Below are 16,652 nucleotides of genomic sequence, written 5' to 3' on the forward strand. Positions count from 1 at the left end.
GGAGGAATTGCTTGTTGATGTTCCGTTGTTCTTCTGAGAATGTGAGTAATTTCATCCCCAACTGGAAGGAATTCGTGTAGGTTATTATCAGGAAATATTTAAAAAGTGCTGGACAACTACCGATTTGTGCACAAACGCTAAAACACAGATCATTTCCCCCCTGTTTTATTGCTTACCTACTGAGCAATCATTGATGGGAAGGCACAGATTTCCGCATAACATATTTGCAGTAGATATATCTTGAGAATATGTCATTTAGATGCTGAAATGAGGAACCATCAGGTTCATTGAATAAATCCCCAGCCACCTAAAATTTCAATAAGCACTCACCCCTTTCAACACACACCCTTTTAGTTCGCCACCTATTCCGCAACCCAACCCTATACATTGTAAACATAATGTTCAAATTATTAAGTAGTTTTTAACACAAGTTCCACAGTTAATAAATACTGATTTTCGAAATTTAACTACTTGGTTGTTTCTGTACGTATATTCTTAATAGCATATTTGGATCCGTTTCTTCACTTGATTGGTGTATCATCCTATAAGACCATGGTCCATTTAACTAAATTTTAGCATGAAAACATGATGTATTTTGAAGACTGGACGTAGTTTCATACAGCTATTCACACTTATTTCGTACTATATTGAACGCTTAAACTTATCGTTCTATCGTTGGTCGTCTGACCCGATTGCTCATAGATCTTGGGGTCGTTGCGGGTTTTTTCTGTCATTACATCGACCAAACGATAGGGTTCAGAAAAGAGCATAACTACGTCAAATAAGGAGCAAAACGGTGCTTATTAAAATATTTATTCAAATTCAATCACGATAAAAATATTTATTAAAATAGCCAGAAATGTCACTTAAAATTTGTACATGTTTTAACGCAGTCACAATGCATAACGTGAGTCTTATCTTTTTGTTATTGTATAAAATTATATTTCAGAGAATGGAAACGTAGTATAAAATTCGATGTCAGCAGAAACCAGAAAACGAAAATAAATCCTGAAAATAGGGCACCATTGATCCAAAATATAACTGAGAGTTAATCCACACGATCCGTCAAAAGTTTGACTTTCAATTAGTAGAATTCCAGGTTTACATTTATTTAAGGTTATCCACCAGTCTACTAACCTATCGGATATTGGACCATCCCCAGAATGGACCCTTAATCGAACCAAATCGACAATCAGTTGCTTTGGATAGATTATGAAATATTACTAGAAAGCAAGTTAATAACAATTGTCACAATCAAAAATAAAATATCACCATGTATTGTCATTTCGTGACACCCTTAAGCTACAGAAGTATCCCGATGATGAAACATGCATCCCAGAAAGATGTTCAGAAGGAACCAACAACTCTTCATCCGATAGGATCTTACGTTACGTCGTCCTGAAGGAAGAAACATGCGAAATGCAGGAAAATGTTAATTCATTATGCATTTAGAAGAAATGTCAAACACTGAAGTTAAAGAAAAGTGATGCCACTTGAAAATGTTCTTACTAAATCTGATTTCAGGTTATAAAATAATTGTGTTAAGTTTGTTCAAATACAAGTCCACAATATAAAACACATAACAGGAAATATTTCCAGTTATTCTCTAACTACGACTACCATTACAAATCTGTCTACCTTCACCTATCCCATTAAACTAAACTACAAGTGATCGGTAGATCAACGTCTCATTTAAAATAAAGTGAATAACGAAAAATGAAAATAAAATGTATATTAACAGCTGACGGATCTAAACCGCATTCGTAGTGTAAATCCTGTATAAATCAACTAAAGGTCAACACACGGCATTATCATAAGATAGCAGACATCCGAACAATAAATCTAAAAGTAAAGAAAAAGTAAATAGAAAAGGAAAGTTCATTGAACTTGAACACGCGTGGCTAGGCAGTAATGGTCAGTCTCCATTAGCTAGGTTTCTACGTGGGGCAACACTTACATTCATGCCACTACTTATGCAACGCTATTATAGAAGCACCTTCTGGCTAGTAAGAATTATGCCGAAACATGGGCTAAATAGTACCTGCTAATACCTTCACATTCGTATCCATTACTGCAAACACTAACATCCTTCAATTCGATTCGCAAAACTAACTAACCTATGACTTGACTCTATTCTAACGACACCCTAATCCTGTCGTTGAGCCTACGTTACAATGTCTCCTCATCCTTAAATTAAATAATACACGCAGCATCCTAAATTTATATCGTTGAGCCAACGTCATGGTATCTACATATCATTTATACTGTCAGGTGAAACCGAAACTTTAAACACGATCCTGGATATTTAAATCTAATCCTCGTTGAAACTCTAACACATGAAGTGAAATTCGCTACAAATTGAATTCGAACCTGGAAATATAACTGTGTCCATTTCTGACAATAAGTGTGAAATCGAAATTAAACAACATGTACGAATAGTTTAATCTATCCCTTAATACTATCTCAACATATGAAGTGAAGTTTGCTAAATAAAAACAAACACAACTCTCGTTTAATTCTACGTAATATCGCTGAAAACAGTAATCACTACCATCACGATATCACGGCACAACCCGAGTGTGAGGCTCCAAATGGCCTTTCATCTCAACGTTCCAAACATGTATCACCGTGAACTGTCCAGTGAAGTAACTTTTCATCAATCTACTCAAGCTAAACTATCAATCTAATAACATTCATTTTCACACCCGCATTATATCAGCGATAATTTCGTCTCGTAAAGATACAGAATATAATTCAATTTAGAATAATCAAGTATTATTTGACCATGCGTCAGCATGTATTTTGCTTCTGAGGTCGGCTATCACAAAATGCACCTTGCTGGTACCAAATATAACCGTCACTTAGACTTAATTGCTGAGACCTACGGTCTCACATAAAATAGTAATCATGGGAGAACATCAACTTGTACTTAAAATAGGCGTTACAACACGCTCACTTGGATTTGACCACCTTTAAATTCGCCAACTGTCCTGGATTGCTTACAGGACGTCATCATACACAGCCTGTCTCAAACATCTTAATATACACCCTGTCACAAATTTCCTCTCCGTCGTAATACAGGGCCTCTTATTCTCATCCTCCTGTTCATTATACCTCACTCAAAAAATACAGGCTTACTCTGTCTTTAACATATTCCTAACTAATCTCATAATATTTCATTTCATATTTTATTACAATCCATTTCTTCTTGTTTAAAACTTTTTCAGATACAAGCAATCCCATGACCAAACAACCTTATTAACATCCCGTGATTTTCTGTAACACAAATACACGGTGTCACAAAATTTATGTTTCCCAAAATAAATGCCAACTTTTCCATATTTCACTGGATTTCGGTATAAATCGCAAATCTCGCTTGACATTACTGCTGAGCACATCATTTTTCATCTCAAATTTATCCTGACGTGAATATTATTATTATTATTATCGGATAATTTAATATTTGACTTGAGCACGCTCACAACGGTTATTTTTATCGTTATCATTGTTGTAACTTTTATCGGCCCGAATATTATTTCATTGATTTTCATTACAGGGTATTTAAAACTTCAAGTTTTACTTTTTCACAAAGAAATTTTAACACATCTTTAAAGTCTTGCGCACTGACATAACTAATGGATAATTCTCCTCAACCTTGAACTAGAATTAACTTCTACATACGCCACATATTAATTTAACGGGGCAAGCATGTACATTTCTAACTACAAAACATAATATTAAAGTTAGACAGACCTGTAACTGCGTCGTATTTGGCATGGCATTATATCGCTCCATCTTGTGCCAGCCCGTCTCAAACTTAGCAGTTCATAATTAAAGGACACATTCTTCTCTTATACATTACATATAACTACTGTACACATATTCTACTCTTTAATTGATTCAACACACATACATAATAAATTATTCTAGACACATATAACATTTACAACTACTCCGCTTCTTGCCGAGAACTCAACCCTCGTTTGTGGGAATCTGCAACTTCCCCTAGGCCACGTGTTTTTAAAGATATGACTGGCCGCGAATCCCGAAGCTTATCTCCGCCAGTCTACAGTTCCCTTTATCGATTACAAAAATACACCATGTCACAATAATTCACGAAAGCTATCTATGAATTCGCCGTTTCCATTTGAGAATTTCAGGAATCCTATACTAATTCAACTAATGATTTTCTTTTTTAGTTATGATAGATGTCGTAACTACACTGTATCAATAGCTAATTTAGTCTTCATTTGCCATTTACAACTTGGTAAAATATTATATCTCGAGCTAACTAACAAGTTCAATGAAGGAACATTTGATCACCTCTGTTTGATGTAGCTCGACGCAGGTTCACACTCTCGGACTATAAAATAGTAAGTAAGCTACTGTCTGAGGTGGGAGTATTTAAAGCCTTTCTAGGTACGCTTTACTTGTCGTGAAATCATACAATTTGATAACCACTGGACCGACTTCTTCGAGACTCACCTGAAAAATTCCACCTAATTTTCAAGTCAGGATGGTGTTGTTTGCTGATTTTCCCGTTCCCTTAACGGGCGTAATTAATTCATTTCGTGTAAGCGATTTCGCTCTCATTTCGACTGCATGCCCTTCACACGTGTTTCCCTCACGGCCAAGATAGATGCCAACTTCTCTCCAGCCCTAATTAAATACATTTCCACCCTGTGGACTTTAGCTTCATTAAATCCTTTTTTAAATTCTTAAGTACTTATTTCTTTGTTATTGATGGTGCCTAAATCTCTCGCAATAAGGGTTATTATCTGGAAGTTCATTATTAACTACCTGAGGTCTGGCGAAGTTTCCCGACCTCGCTCGAATGGATGGCTTGCTTCCCACTTCAAGTTGTCACGCCACGGAACGTGAGATAAGCTTGCAATAAAGAATTACGGTTGCACTCGTAGTTGCATCTTGTAGTTGCAATATCTAGCAAAGTAGAATTATGGGTTAAATATGAAGTAGGTCTTATATTATGTTTGTGAGACGATATCAACGTCCACACGATCCAACTGATGATTATTTATACTCATTTACCACATTTAGTGACGTTTTGAATGTTGCCCTAGTGACGTTTTGAATATTGTCCATAATCAACGAGAGTTGATATCTATTGTAATGTTCTAAGCAGCCCCTCAGTCCGGCAACTGATCAATGCAAATACTCCACTTACTTCTATACTTCAGTTGTACAGTACAGCTCAGGCTCATAATATAAATTATTATGGTGATAAGTCTTATCATGATGTACCTCCACCAACTCAATGTTGAATCTACAACCATCTTCTAACACTTCTCTAATTTCCAGGACTCCTTCACCCATTGTTCATAGACTTTCGATTAGATGTTTTCGATATAAAGGAAACGGTCATGTCGCTAAACACTGTGCCACTCCGAGCGAGGGACAGGGAAACACCTATCACTCACGGTCGTTTTGCAATATGTTTAATAATGGCAAGTGGCCTCCGAAGAGGCCTAGTGCAGGACATTCGAGTTGACGCCATATAGGCGATCTGCGCGTCTATGAGGATGGGGTCCTACCTATGATGGTGAAGACGGCACGCACACCCATCCTTACGAGTAGAGCTATAGGAATTAACCAAAGAAAGTTAAAATCCCCAACCGGCCGAACCGGCCGGGAATTGAACCCGGTAGCACCTGGACCAAAGAACAGAACGTTAACCATTTAGGTATGGATCCGGACGTGGGTTAGGTGAATTCAGGGTGTTAATCTGACTCCAGGATTAAATAATAATAACAAGAAGAACAAGCTTTCTCAAACTTAATTGCCTTTTAAACCCCTATTACAACGGTTATGATTTTTAACAATCTTACAAACGAACTAATTATATTTCTTCAATGCCAAGGACATCACATATATTACTATAACTTACCAATATTTCATCCATTGCTGTGTTGGTCCTTGGCGATACTAATTCCTTAATGAATGCACCTATTTTCCAGTCACTTCAAAATAGTAAGATTTCACAACCTGTACAATTGAAGCTGTACCATGGGTATCATAAAATTACAGCAACAGGTTAAAGTAGCAAGCTAGAAAATCGTACAATTAATATGAGAATCACTATGCATTGTACGGTTAATATTAAATTTCAACATTTCCCCTGGTGATATTCTTTACATGTGATGGAAAATTTATTACATTCGGTAATCTTGGGAATGATTTCTTTCTTCACACTGGTCAAATACTTGATTCTCTTAAATCCGCTGTTTATTTCCATTATTCTGATATGAATGTCCCTTTAGGAAATTATAAATATTTTCCTTCTACACGTTTTTTTTCTAATTTTTCTCAAGATCACATTTAATATACCAGAATCCAAACTAATAATTTGCTACCTTAATGCATGAATTGTCAGATGTTATAAACACCATTCTGGGAATTGATAAAAATGTTAAAACCAATTTCATATGAGTCCTCCTAGAATGAACATTTTCTGGCAATTAATTGAGAAAATGTTGGCTCGTGAATCAGTTGTTCTTTCCTGTTCTAGTTACGCCTAATCCACGTTTATTGTAAATAAACCTGACGGGTATCCTCGTTTTCGGGTTGATTATAGGAATCTAAATTAAAAATGCTCTAAGATGCCTATCCGATGCCAAAATTACAAACTGCACTTGAACATTTAACTAAAGCTTGATATTATTGAGCCGGCCCCGTGGTGTAGAGGTAGCGTGCCTGACACTTACCCGGAGGCCCCGGGTTCGATTCCCGTCCAAGGCCGGGGATTTTTATCTGGATCTGAGGGCTGGTTCGAGGTCCACTAAGACTACATGACCAGAATTCAGGAGCTACCTGATGTTGAGATAGTGGCCCTGGTCTTGGAAGCCAAGCGTAACGACCGAAAGGGTTCGTCGTGCTGACCACACGACACCTCGTAATCTACATAGCTTTAGGCTGAGCAGCGGTCGCTTGGTAGGCCAAAGTCCTTTAAGGCTGTAGTGCTACGGGATTAGGTTAGTTATTATTGAATTTTAGATTTATAATTTGCGTGTCACCACATTTCTCTTCATGATGCAAGGTCTAAATATAGAGCCTTTATTACTCCAATTGTATTATTTCAGTTTACCGAAGTCCCCTTGGTGTTAAATCTGAGATCAAAAATCATACAGCGTTTTGCTGATTCTCTATTTTGTCGACATAAAATGACAATACATATTACCGTATACTTATATTCAACATTTGAAGGAAGTTCTTTCCTGTTTACGTTCTGTTAATCTGACTGTAAATCCCTCAAAACATTTCCTTGCTCATATTACTATAACATTTTTGGGAGGTAGTCTTCTTGCTGATGTTATTGTAGTTGATCCTAATAGTGTTTCTGTAATTGAACGTATTGTAACACCTAAGAATTTACCAGCAGTTCAGCAAATTTTCCTATCACTGGTTTACCCAAGTATTTTGTTCGTTAAAATTCCACCATTTTTGCAGCAACGTCTTTTATTTTTTTATTTTAATTTCGATTAAGAAAATTCTTTACCCGTTTACGGTTAACGTTGTTGAACGTTATCATAGAAATTTAAAAGTGCCCCATTCTATTTTTCATTCTGTTGACAAAAAAAATTGGGATTAGAAGTTCCATCCTTTCCATTAGCGCTTAATTCTACTGTTAAAAATTCTACTACTTTTTCTCCAGCAACATTATCTATAGGAAGAGATTATCATACTGGGCTATCATTAAATTGGTGTTTGCGTGCATTGTACAGTGCCAATCAGATTTTTAATTCTGATTGGAAATTGGCTTTACAGAAGTTGTATTGTGCCATTCAGATTCATCGGTAGGCTAACGTTCGTGGGGACGGTCCTTCCAAGTTCATATTTTCTGATACGGTATTATTGCAAAACCATCCAAAAAGTTCTGTTGAAAATCAGATTCTGGCAAAATTTTGTTCTCGTTGGATAGGTCTTTTTTTGAATACCCCCATCTCCAACTCCAGTTAATTTTCTACTTAAATAAGTTTCTAATACTTCATAATGTAAAAGAGTTCATTTGTCAAATTAAAACAATGTTGCTTCACCTGGTGAGTAATATTGGGCCAGTGTCCCACTAGATTATATCATACCCGCACGGAGTTGAGGTGGATTCTCCTATTGTGAGTTAAAGTCTAACTGTCATGGGATATGCATTATTGTTTGTTCTTAGACCACATAGTCATATATTTTATATTTTAAACGTGAATTGTAAAACTGTATATTGTACTTGAACCCTTCCCTATATTGAACCGGACTATAGGTCTTTGGGAATGTAGGAAATGAGTTTATATTTTTCCTCCCTATTCAGTTAAATTGTTACCAGATTTATGTGTGAGTTAGCATAATGTTTCTAAATATTCTTTTCTAAAGAGGAGTCCTTATCTCGTAGTCTCATCACCTCCCTCTCCCGTTCTCTCTATTTTCCCTGAAACTTATCCTTCTTTGAATGTTTTAGAATTATGATATTCAACTAGTGCAGGTTTGTCTATTTGTACTCTTTGTAAACATGGGTATTAATCTGCTTATTGAACTATTTATACGTATCGCAATGATTCTGGTGGTCTAGAAATCTTGATTTTCTGTTTTGCTATTCCAATTCTTATTACGTATGTATTAATTTATTGAATCTTTGTGTGTTATCCATTATATATATCTTTCTACTTTGAATCCCTATCTGAGAGAGCTTTTTATAATTAAAAAACTGATAATTTGTTATAACTTGATGAAGCATATTATCCTCCATTGTTCGCTATACAACATTTGTAATAAGGCACTGTGAAAAGAATTTACTTCCTTCTTATTTAATCTTCAGTTTTCATACACTTTGCCTTCATTATCCATGTACTTTCCATAGAATACTCTTAGACATCCGGCGTGTTTCGTCATGACTCACTCTGCCCTCTACGAACCGCTCATACTTTATAGCCAACGGTGGCTGGTCATGTGATATATTTTGTATGGAAATGGACCATATTTGGGTGATGTGTATAAACGATACTGTTACAAATTCATTTGTGCCAGAGTGCCACCACGGCTGATAGCACAGGTACAGCAAATAGCCTCGATCATCCACCGTGTGACATGGATGACCAGAATCTAGGTGACCACGGAATCCTCAGTGAGTCAGGTGAGTTCACTTACTTGTATTAGGCTTCTAAATGTCATACATATTCTTTGACTGTGTGATGTACTTCTTTGGGTGAATATTAAGGAGCAAGTGTTTGTACCACCGCTACCTTCTAGTCCATCTGAATGGAATTAATTTTCTTACTGACTGACTCAATTATTGAATAGAATACCCTTCTCTCCAAGCAATAGTTGCTGAAATATGCACACGTACATCATCCGTTATTTCCCCCTCCTCCGTACGCCGATCGGGACTCAACGTGGACTTAAACAACATCCGTCACTATTCATATCAGTGACCCCCAAAACTATGGATTCTACATTAATATTGATCATTTAGTGTAATTTTTATACTTCATTCCTTTCTACATACGCTCATAGGGGTGTTAAGGAGGTCTTACCCCACAAAATGTTTTTCAGATAGGCTGAGCAGCGGTCGCTTGTTTTCTTGGTTTTAGTCATATTATGTGCCGAACTTGGCTATTTTCACCCGTTCCACACCAAATTCGAACCTTATACCATTTATTCCTTGACATTGCTTTATTGCAGTGATTATGAATATTTGGGTTTTGCGACCTATTTTATTTCCACGCCACGTTTTACATTGAATTGTTTGTACGCGCACTTTCCGGAAAAATAAAAATTCGAGGCCAGGCATTCCACTAGAGGATGACGACATACTACGTCTTCTAAAAGCTGATGAATTGAACGGAAATATGGACACTGAAAGTAATATGTCCGATGTGGAAGAGAGAGAAGATGAAATGACGCTTTATATAATCGTAAAAAAATGAACAAGAAGACAAAGGAGTCATGCAAAAATGTTGAAACTGCATTTTGTGACCATGTATAAACTGTGACCACAATTGAATATTTTTGTATGGGAATATGTTTCGCTTTTGGTAAAATCAATTTGTTCCTTTGGTGGCGTTTCTTTCACTATTTGAATTAAGAAGCCTATTTGATATAGGTTGCTTAAGAAACACGCTGAAAACCAGCATTTTTTATTAATGCGAAGAACAGCAAATTCATTTTCTGTGTTTCTTAAGGATTTTAAGTGCGTGTTTTTGTGGAGTGCGTTTAATAATGAACAATTGCGAATATGTGTTAATAGTACATTATGCAATAAATCTATAATTGCAACAATTATATGTTTATAAAACGAGCGAAGCGAGTGTCTTAGCATTATAGGCGAGTTGCATACGAGTGTTTATGCTGGACGATAATTATAACTTTTTTTTTAATTCATAAATTTCTGTCGAGATGTCGCTTGACAGTTGAGTTTGCTTAACAGGGCGCAGAGCGCATGCGCTGGGTTTTTGATTATCCATGAGTGGATCAGAGACATTGACATTATCATAAGTTTTCAAAGCTTTGATAGAAGGTTATCATAACCTAGCTTTATTTCAAATACAAATTGTTTATTGTACAGTAGGTGAAGGGAATTTGCGGGAATGTGGCGTGTGGTTGTGGAATATTGGAAGTAGAAGGTGCATCCATGTTAATATGTGTGTCCGACATGTTTGATTTTGGAAACAAGTGCGAAGCTAGTGCGTTGAATGCAGGCGCAATGCTATCCTTACCTGCTTGGTCAAACAGTTGTATCATATTGAAAATCTGAACTATGATTGGTGGAGAACCTGTATCATAATGAAACTTGAACTACAATGAGCCTCATTAAGATTCAGTTTTCTGGCATATAATATTTATATTTCGGCATCGTCGAGCACAAAATCATTTAAGTTGTTCTTCAACCCCTGCCGTAGAAATCAAATAATAAATATTACGATGGTCAATTTGACCCACACCACACGATTTACTTTATCCAAGTCATCCACACCCGTTGAAGGTTAAATCAATTTACAACCTCGCAATGAAGCCCAGGATCATTGAGTAAGAGACTGGGAGGACAGAATGAACCTTCTTCAGGAAATTTGGATTCCCGTTACTCTACTAACTTATACCAAATGTAAGAAATAGCTCTTTTACTAGGGAGCATGAGTTTGTTAATTGGAATTCACGGCTTTATATGATAAATTATTATGGTTTGTTGCCCTTCTTCTTTCACCATTCAACAATCACATGTCATTTGCTTATACATTTCTTATTTTAATGTTAGGAATGATGTTTCCTGATATACATAGTCTGCAGCTGTCAGATCACGAAGTTGATTTACGTAAGTGGGTGCTTTGAGATATTGGTAGCTTCATCTCAACACTTAGATGACAACACTAGAGGTAATAATTTTACTGTTTTTATGTCGCACTAACTACTTTTGACGGTTTGCGTGGAAGCCAAGCTGCCAACTCTCGCAGTTCTTTTACGTCCTAGTAAATCTACCGAAACGAAGCTGACGTATTTAAACACTTTCAAAGACCAACGGCCTGAGCCAGGATCGAACCTGCCAAGTTGGGTCAGAAGGCCAACGCACCAACCATCTGAGCCACTCAGCCCAGCAAAATTATAGGAATTTCGGCGTCTGTTCAAAGTGTTTGCGTTTTTAATGCATCTTTAATCCTCTTTAACTAGATAATAAACCGTGCTCCTCAAACTTTAACAGTTCTCTAGCATATTACTAATTTCTATAATATTAAACAGAATCTTGAAAATTAGTTACAAATCTCATTCGAGCGCACATCTCACATCACCCAATTAAGGACCGTACTGTAGTCTGGGAGAAAACCGCTCTTTATTCACACTCTTTCCGGAAAGGGACGTTGATTGTTAATGAAGTTAGCCGTTAAAGTAATTCCATTAGGTAAGGCACGTGCTGGCGTAACAAGATCTTAAAAGAGCTCGGCTTTAAAACGGAACCCTCTTTTCACTTGAGGAAGTAACTTACGTGCCTCAGTAATAAACGAATATGTACACAGAAAGCTCAACAATCTTCTCTAAACTGTGGCCAGCACGTCAAGATATCCAGTACTATTGCGGAGATTGTAGTTCAGCCAATTTAATCATTATTCGTATCGTAACGGACCAAACTCCATTAGGGACGTTGGCTTTCTAAGGGTCGGGAATGTTAACCAAAATTGGTTAATTCCCCTGGTACGGAGACTGGGTGTATTTGTGGTCTTCATCATCATTTCATCCTCATCACGACGCGCAGATCACCTACTGGCGTCAAATCAAAAGACCTGCACATGGAGAGCCGAAGTCCTCGGACACCTCCAGGCACTAAAAGCCATACGCTATACACTATTTCGTTTTTTCTGCCAAACAAGATCACATGCTGAAACAGGAGTGACACATGGTCAGCGTAACGACATCATAAACTATGACCGGGCGAGTTGGCCGTGCGCGTAGAGGCGCGCGGCTGTGAGCTTGCATCCGGGAGATAGTAGGTTCGAATCCCACTATCGGCAGCCCTGAAGATGGTTTTTCGTGGTTTCCCATGTTCACACCAGGCGAATGCTGGGGCTGTACCTTAATTCAGGTCACGGCCGCTTCCTTCCAACTCCTAGGCCATTCCTATCCCATCGTCGCCATAAGACCCATCTGTGTCGGTGCGACGTAAACCCCTAGCATAAACTATGTTACTTGTTTCTTTCTTGACTTGGTCCATTATCTCTCATATCAGCCAGCTCCTCAGTTGGTCTCCAGAGGTTGAATGAACCATGTTCGAATCCCCCGTTCAGTACCGGACCCTGGACGAGATTAGAATAGAATTCTAGGTTTGTAGGTATTCTTATATCGACTGACTTAAAATTATTCAACCTGAGATAACTGATATTTATAATATATTAACCCAGATTCTGGTTGGATATTCAAATACCACAGCCGATAGTTATTTATTTCGATAAGGAAAGAAGAAGAATTCATTTCGTCACTATTACGATGCGCAGTAGGAAAGGTGAGAGGAACGTTTTCTGCCATTGCTTTCCGCGCCGAGTCAGGAATTGCACTGTCAGTGTCATCTATATAATTATATAAAATAAGAATTTTGTCTGTAAATTTAAAAAGAATGGTATTTCTATATCAGTCGTATCCAAAATAACAACACACTTTTTTTACTTTTCCGTAATTTCTGTCTGTCTCTCTGTATGTACATGAATGTACACGCATCACGAGAAAACGGCTGAAGTAAATTTAATGAAAATCGGTATGTAAAGTCGCGGAATCAACCACTACAATCTAGGCTATAAATCATTTTATTCACGCTGAACGAAATGGTAGTTTAGGGAAGGCCCATTATTTTCTTTTGGTTTTACGTCGCACCGACACAGATAGGTCTTATGGTGACGATGGGATAGAAAAGGGTTAGGAGTGGGAAGGAAGAGGCCGTGGCGTTATTTAAGGTACAGCCCCAGCATTTGCCTGGTGTGAAATAGGAAACCACAGGAAACCATCTTCAGGGCTGCCGACAGTGGGGCTCGAACCCACAATCTCCCGGATGGAAGCTCACAGCTGCGCACCCCTCGCCCGGTGGCCTAAAATTTAATTCTCAAATGTTTATGTTATTAGTGGTCCTATCGATAAATACGGCATAACTAATGTTATATAGAATTAAATTTTCCGTCATTTATATCTTGTACATGTTTTTTTTTTTTTTGCTAGGGGCTTTACGTCGCACCGACACAGATAGGTCTTATGGGGACGATGGGATAGGAAAGGCCTAGGAGTTGGAAGGAAGCGGCCGCGGCCTTAATTAAGGTACAGCCCCAGCATTTGCCTGGTGTGAAAATGGGAAACAACGGAAAACCATTTTCAGGGCTGCCGATAGTGGGATTCGAACCTACTATCTCCCGGATGCAAGCTCACAGCCGCGCGCCTCTACGCGCACGGCCAACTCGCCCGGTTTGTACATTTTTACAGTGCCGGCTATGATAACAGAGACATTCATGAATTTGTATTTCTGTTGCTAAGTCCATATCAACGCCGAGCCACGAGAAAATGGGTAAACAGAATTTAACGAAAATCGGTACACGGAATCGGGGAATAAGAAACTACATTCTAAGCTATAAATAATTTTATTCACCGTGGATGAAATGGTAGGTTAGGGGTAGGCGCATAAATTTGAATTCTTGAATATCTATGTTATTGGTCCTATTGAAAAGTACTACATAACAGAATTTTTAGAGAATAAAATTTCCGATCGTTTATGTTTTATACAGTTTTACCGTACCGACTATGATAAGAGTGGTATTTGAGAGTCGGAGAGTCGGAAGGAAACTAAATGTGAAGGCCTTCAATATCGAAAGCTCCAAAAATTGATCAATAATAACGTTGACCATTGTTTGCTGTGATTTTCTTTGTCCCTTATGCTGCCACCCACCTCCGATAGATGGGATTACTGCTGCGTACCGAGTATAACAGCCTGACTGAATATTGGCAGGAAAGAGAAGGGAATAAGATAACTTCCTTCTCTAGCATACCATTAATCTGGTTCATACATTGTCTGATAGAGTTCCAGGTATTTGATCCCTACTCTGACGCGCTGATTGGATTAATCAGGGTGCACAATTAACGGAGTAATGGCAGAGGCTCACTTATGACCTAATCTACAATTACAATTTTGGAATATTACAAATTATAGCACCACATTTCACTAAATAACTCATAATTCAACCCTGAAATGAGCCGTTTCTTAAGAAAAGCGTTTTCCTTTTTACTTTTATTACATTCGACATTCATTTTATTCCTAATTAGCAGCCAAGAGGGGGTTTCTCCTCTGGCTTGGGGAAAAATTTACCTCCAAGTCTGATAGATTCCCCCCCTCCCCACCCTAGCCGGTGTTGTGAATTGAGATTTTTCCAACTCATGGGGTGGGCCGGCCCCGTGGTGTAGGCGTAGCGTACCTGCCTCTCACCCGGAGGCCCCGGGTTCGATTCTCGGCCAGGTCAGTGATTTTTACCTGGACCGGAGGGCTGGTTCGAGGTCCACTCAGTCTACGTGATTAGAATTGAGGAGCTATCTGACGGTGAGATAGCCGCCCCAGTTTCGAAAACCAAGAATAACGGCTGAGAGGATTCGTCGTGCTGACGACACGACACCTCGCAATCTGCAAGCCTTCGGACTGAGCAGCGGTCGCTTGGTAGGCCAAGGCCCTTCAAGGGCTGTAGTGCCATGGGGTTTGGTTTTGGTTTAGCTCATGGGGTACTCTAGGAAACACAGAGTAAAATGGCGTAGTTGTTGCCCTGGGACTCTTCGCCCCTCACCTAACCCCACGCCCTCCCCAGAAAATAAAATAGTGTTAGGGGCTCACGGTTGTCTGCGGCCTGGTCATTCCAGCTCTGGAACTTTGGGCTGTTAGTTCGGCAACCTGCTACCTTTCATTAAAGTGAGAAAATGTGTGGTTTTTCATTTCATCGAGTATTTCATATGATAGCATTGCATTTAATCGCGGCATTCCTACTGGCGTCATTGTAATGACCTATGTTGATTTCAGTTTGGGAAACCACTAAGGCAGTCTTTCTGACGATGTAAAAAGGCAGGTGGATCTATGCAATTTATTACAATCTTACTCACAACGTGTAACCTAGATTTCTGTATACAATGTAGACTTCCGTAGCGAAGCATGGGTACATCAGCTAAAGTTTCATATAATGCTTGAACAAATCTCATGGCGCTACTGCTCTGATTGTTCTTCTCATCCCCAAGGTCGACAGATTGCGGGGTGATGCATAGTCAACGCGACGAATCCTCTCGTCCATCATTATTGACTTTCTAATTCAGGGCCACTTTATCACCATCGGATATCTCCTCAGCTGGTGTTGTTCTTGGCTTCATTAATCAGGGCAGCTATCCCACCGTCAGATAGCTATAAATAGCTCTCATATAGGCTGAGTGGGCCTCGAACAAGTTTTCAGATCCATGATCCATGATCCAGATCACAGACATGGCTGTAAATCGAACGCCCGGCCTCCTGGAATGATAATGGCTAGTTAACTCTAGACTGAGGGGCTGCACATAGCGTCAATACTTGTGTAAATTTCAATGTCATATGAGAGTGTTCAGAGAGGCAATTACAATATTATTTATGTGATTCATTTTTAAACCAAAAATGCAGAAATATCAAGACAATTACGTCATCAAAGGACCTCTTGGAATGCTTCGAAAGCATAGCCCACGATAAGACACAAGACTGAATTATCTCTCTAAACTTCTGTCCTAGCAGACGACACATAAATCTAATAATTGCTATTCGGAAACTAATGTGCTTCTGAGCGCTTTGTGAAGATATCTTTCACAGTAGAATCATTTCCCTGATGGTACCATGATCTGAAAGAAGGAATTGCAGAAGCAGGATTCCTTCATGAAAGGTTTGTCTTGAATTCTGGTGAGATGTTCTCTAGATAAGTGCTTTTTGATACACAAGAGTCCACCTCGGAGGAAACCTCTGAGTATAGAATGGAAACTACAGCAGTTGAATCTCCCAGGATATTTCAGATATACACCATATAAAACTACACATCGAATGTGGTCTTCAGTCTATTTCTGTACCGTCTCAGGCGAGACAGGTACTCAAGCATCAGGATGGTAATCTGAAAATATCCAATAATCACTATTTTATGCTTTTT

Source organism: Anabrus simplex, chromosome 1, assembly GCF_040414725.1.
Source record: "Anabrus simplex isolate iqAnaSimp1 chromosome 1, ASM4041472v1, whole genome shotgun sequence".
NCBI classification, from domain to species: domain Eukaryota; kingdom Metazoa; phylum Arthropoda; class Insecta; order Orthoptera; family Tettigoniidae; genus Anabrus; species Anabrus simplex.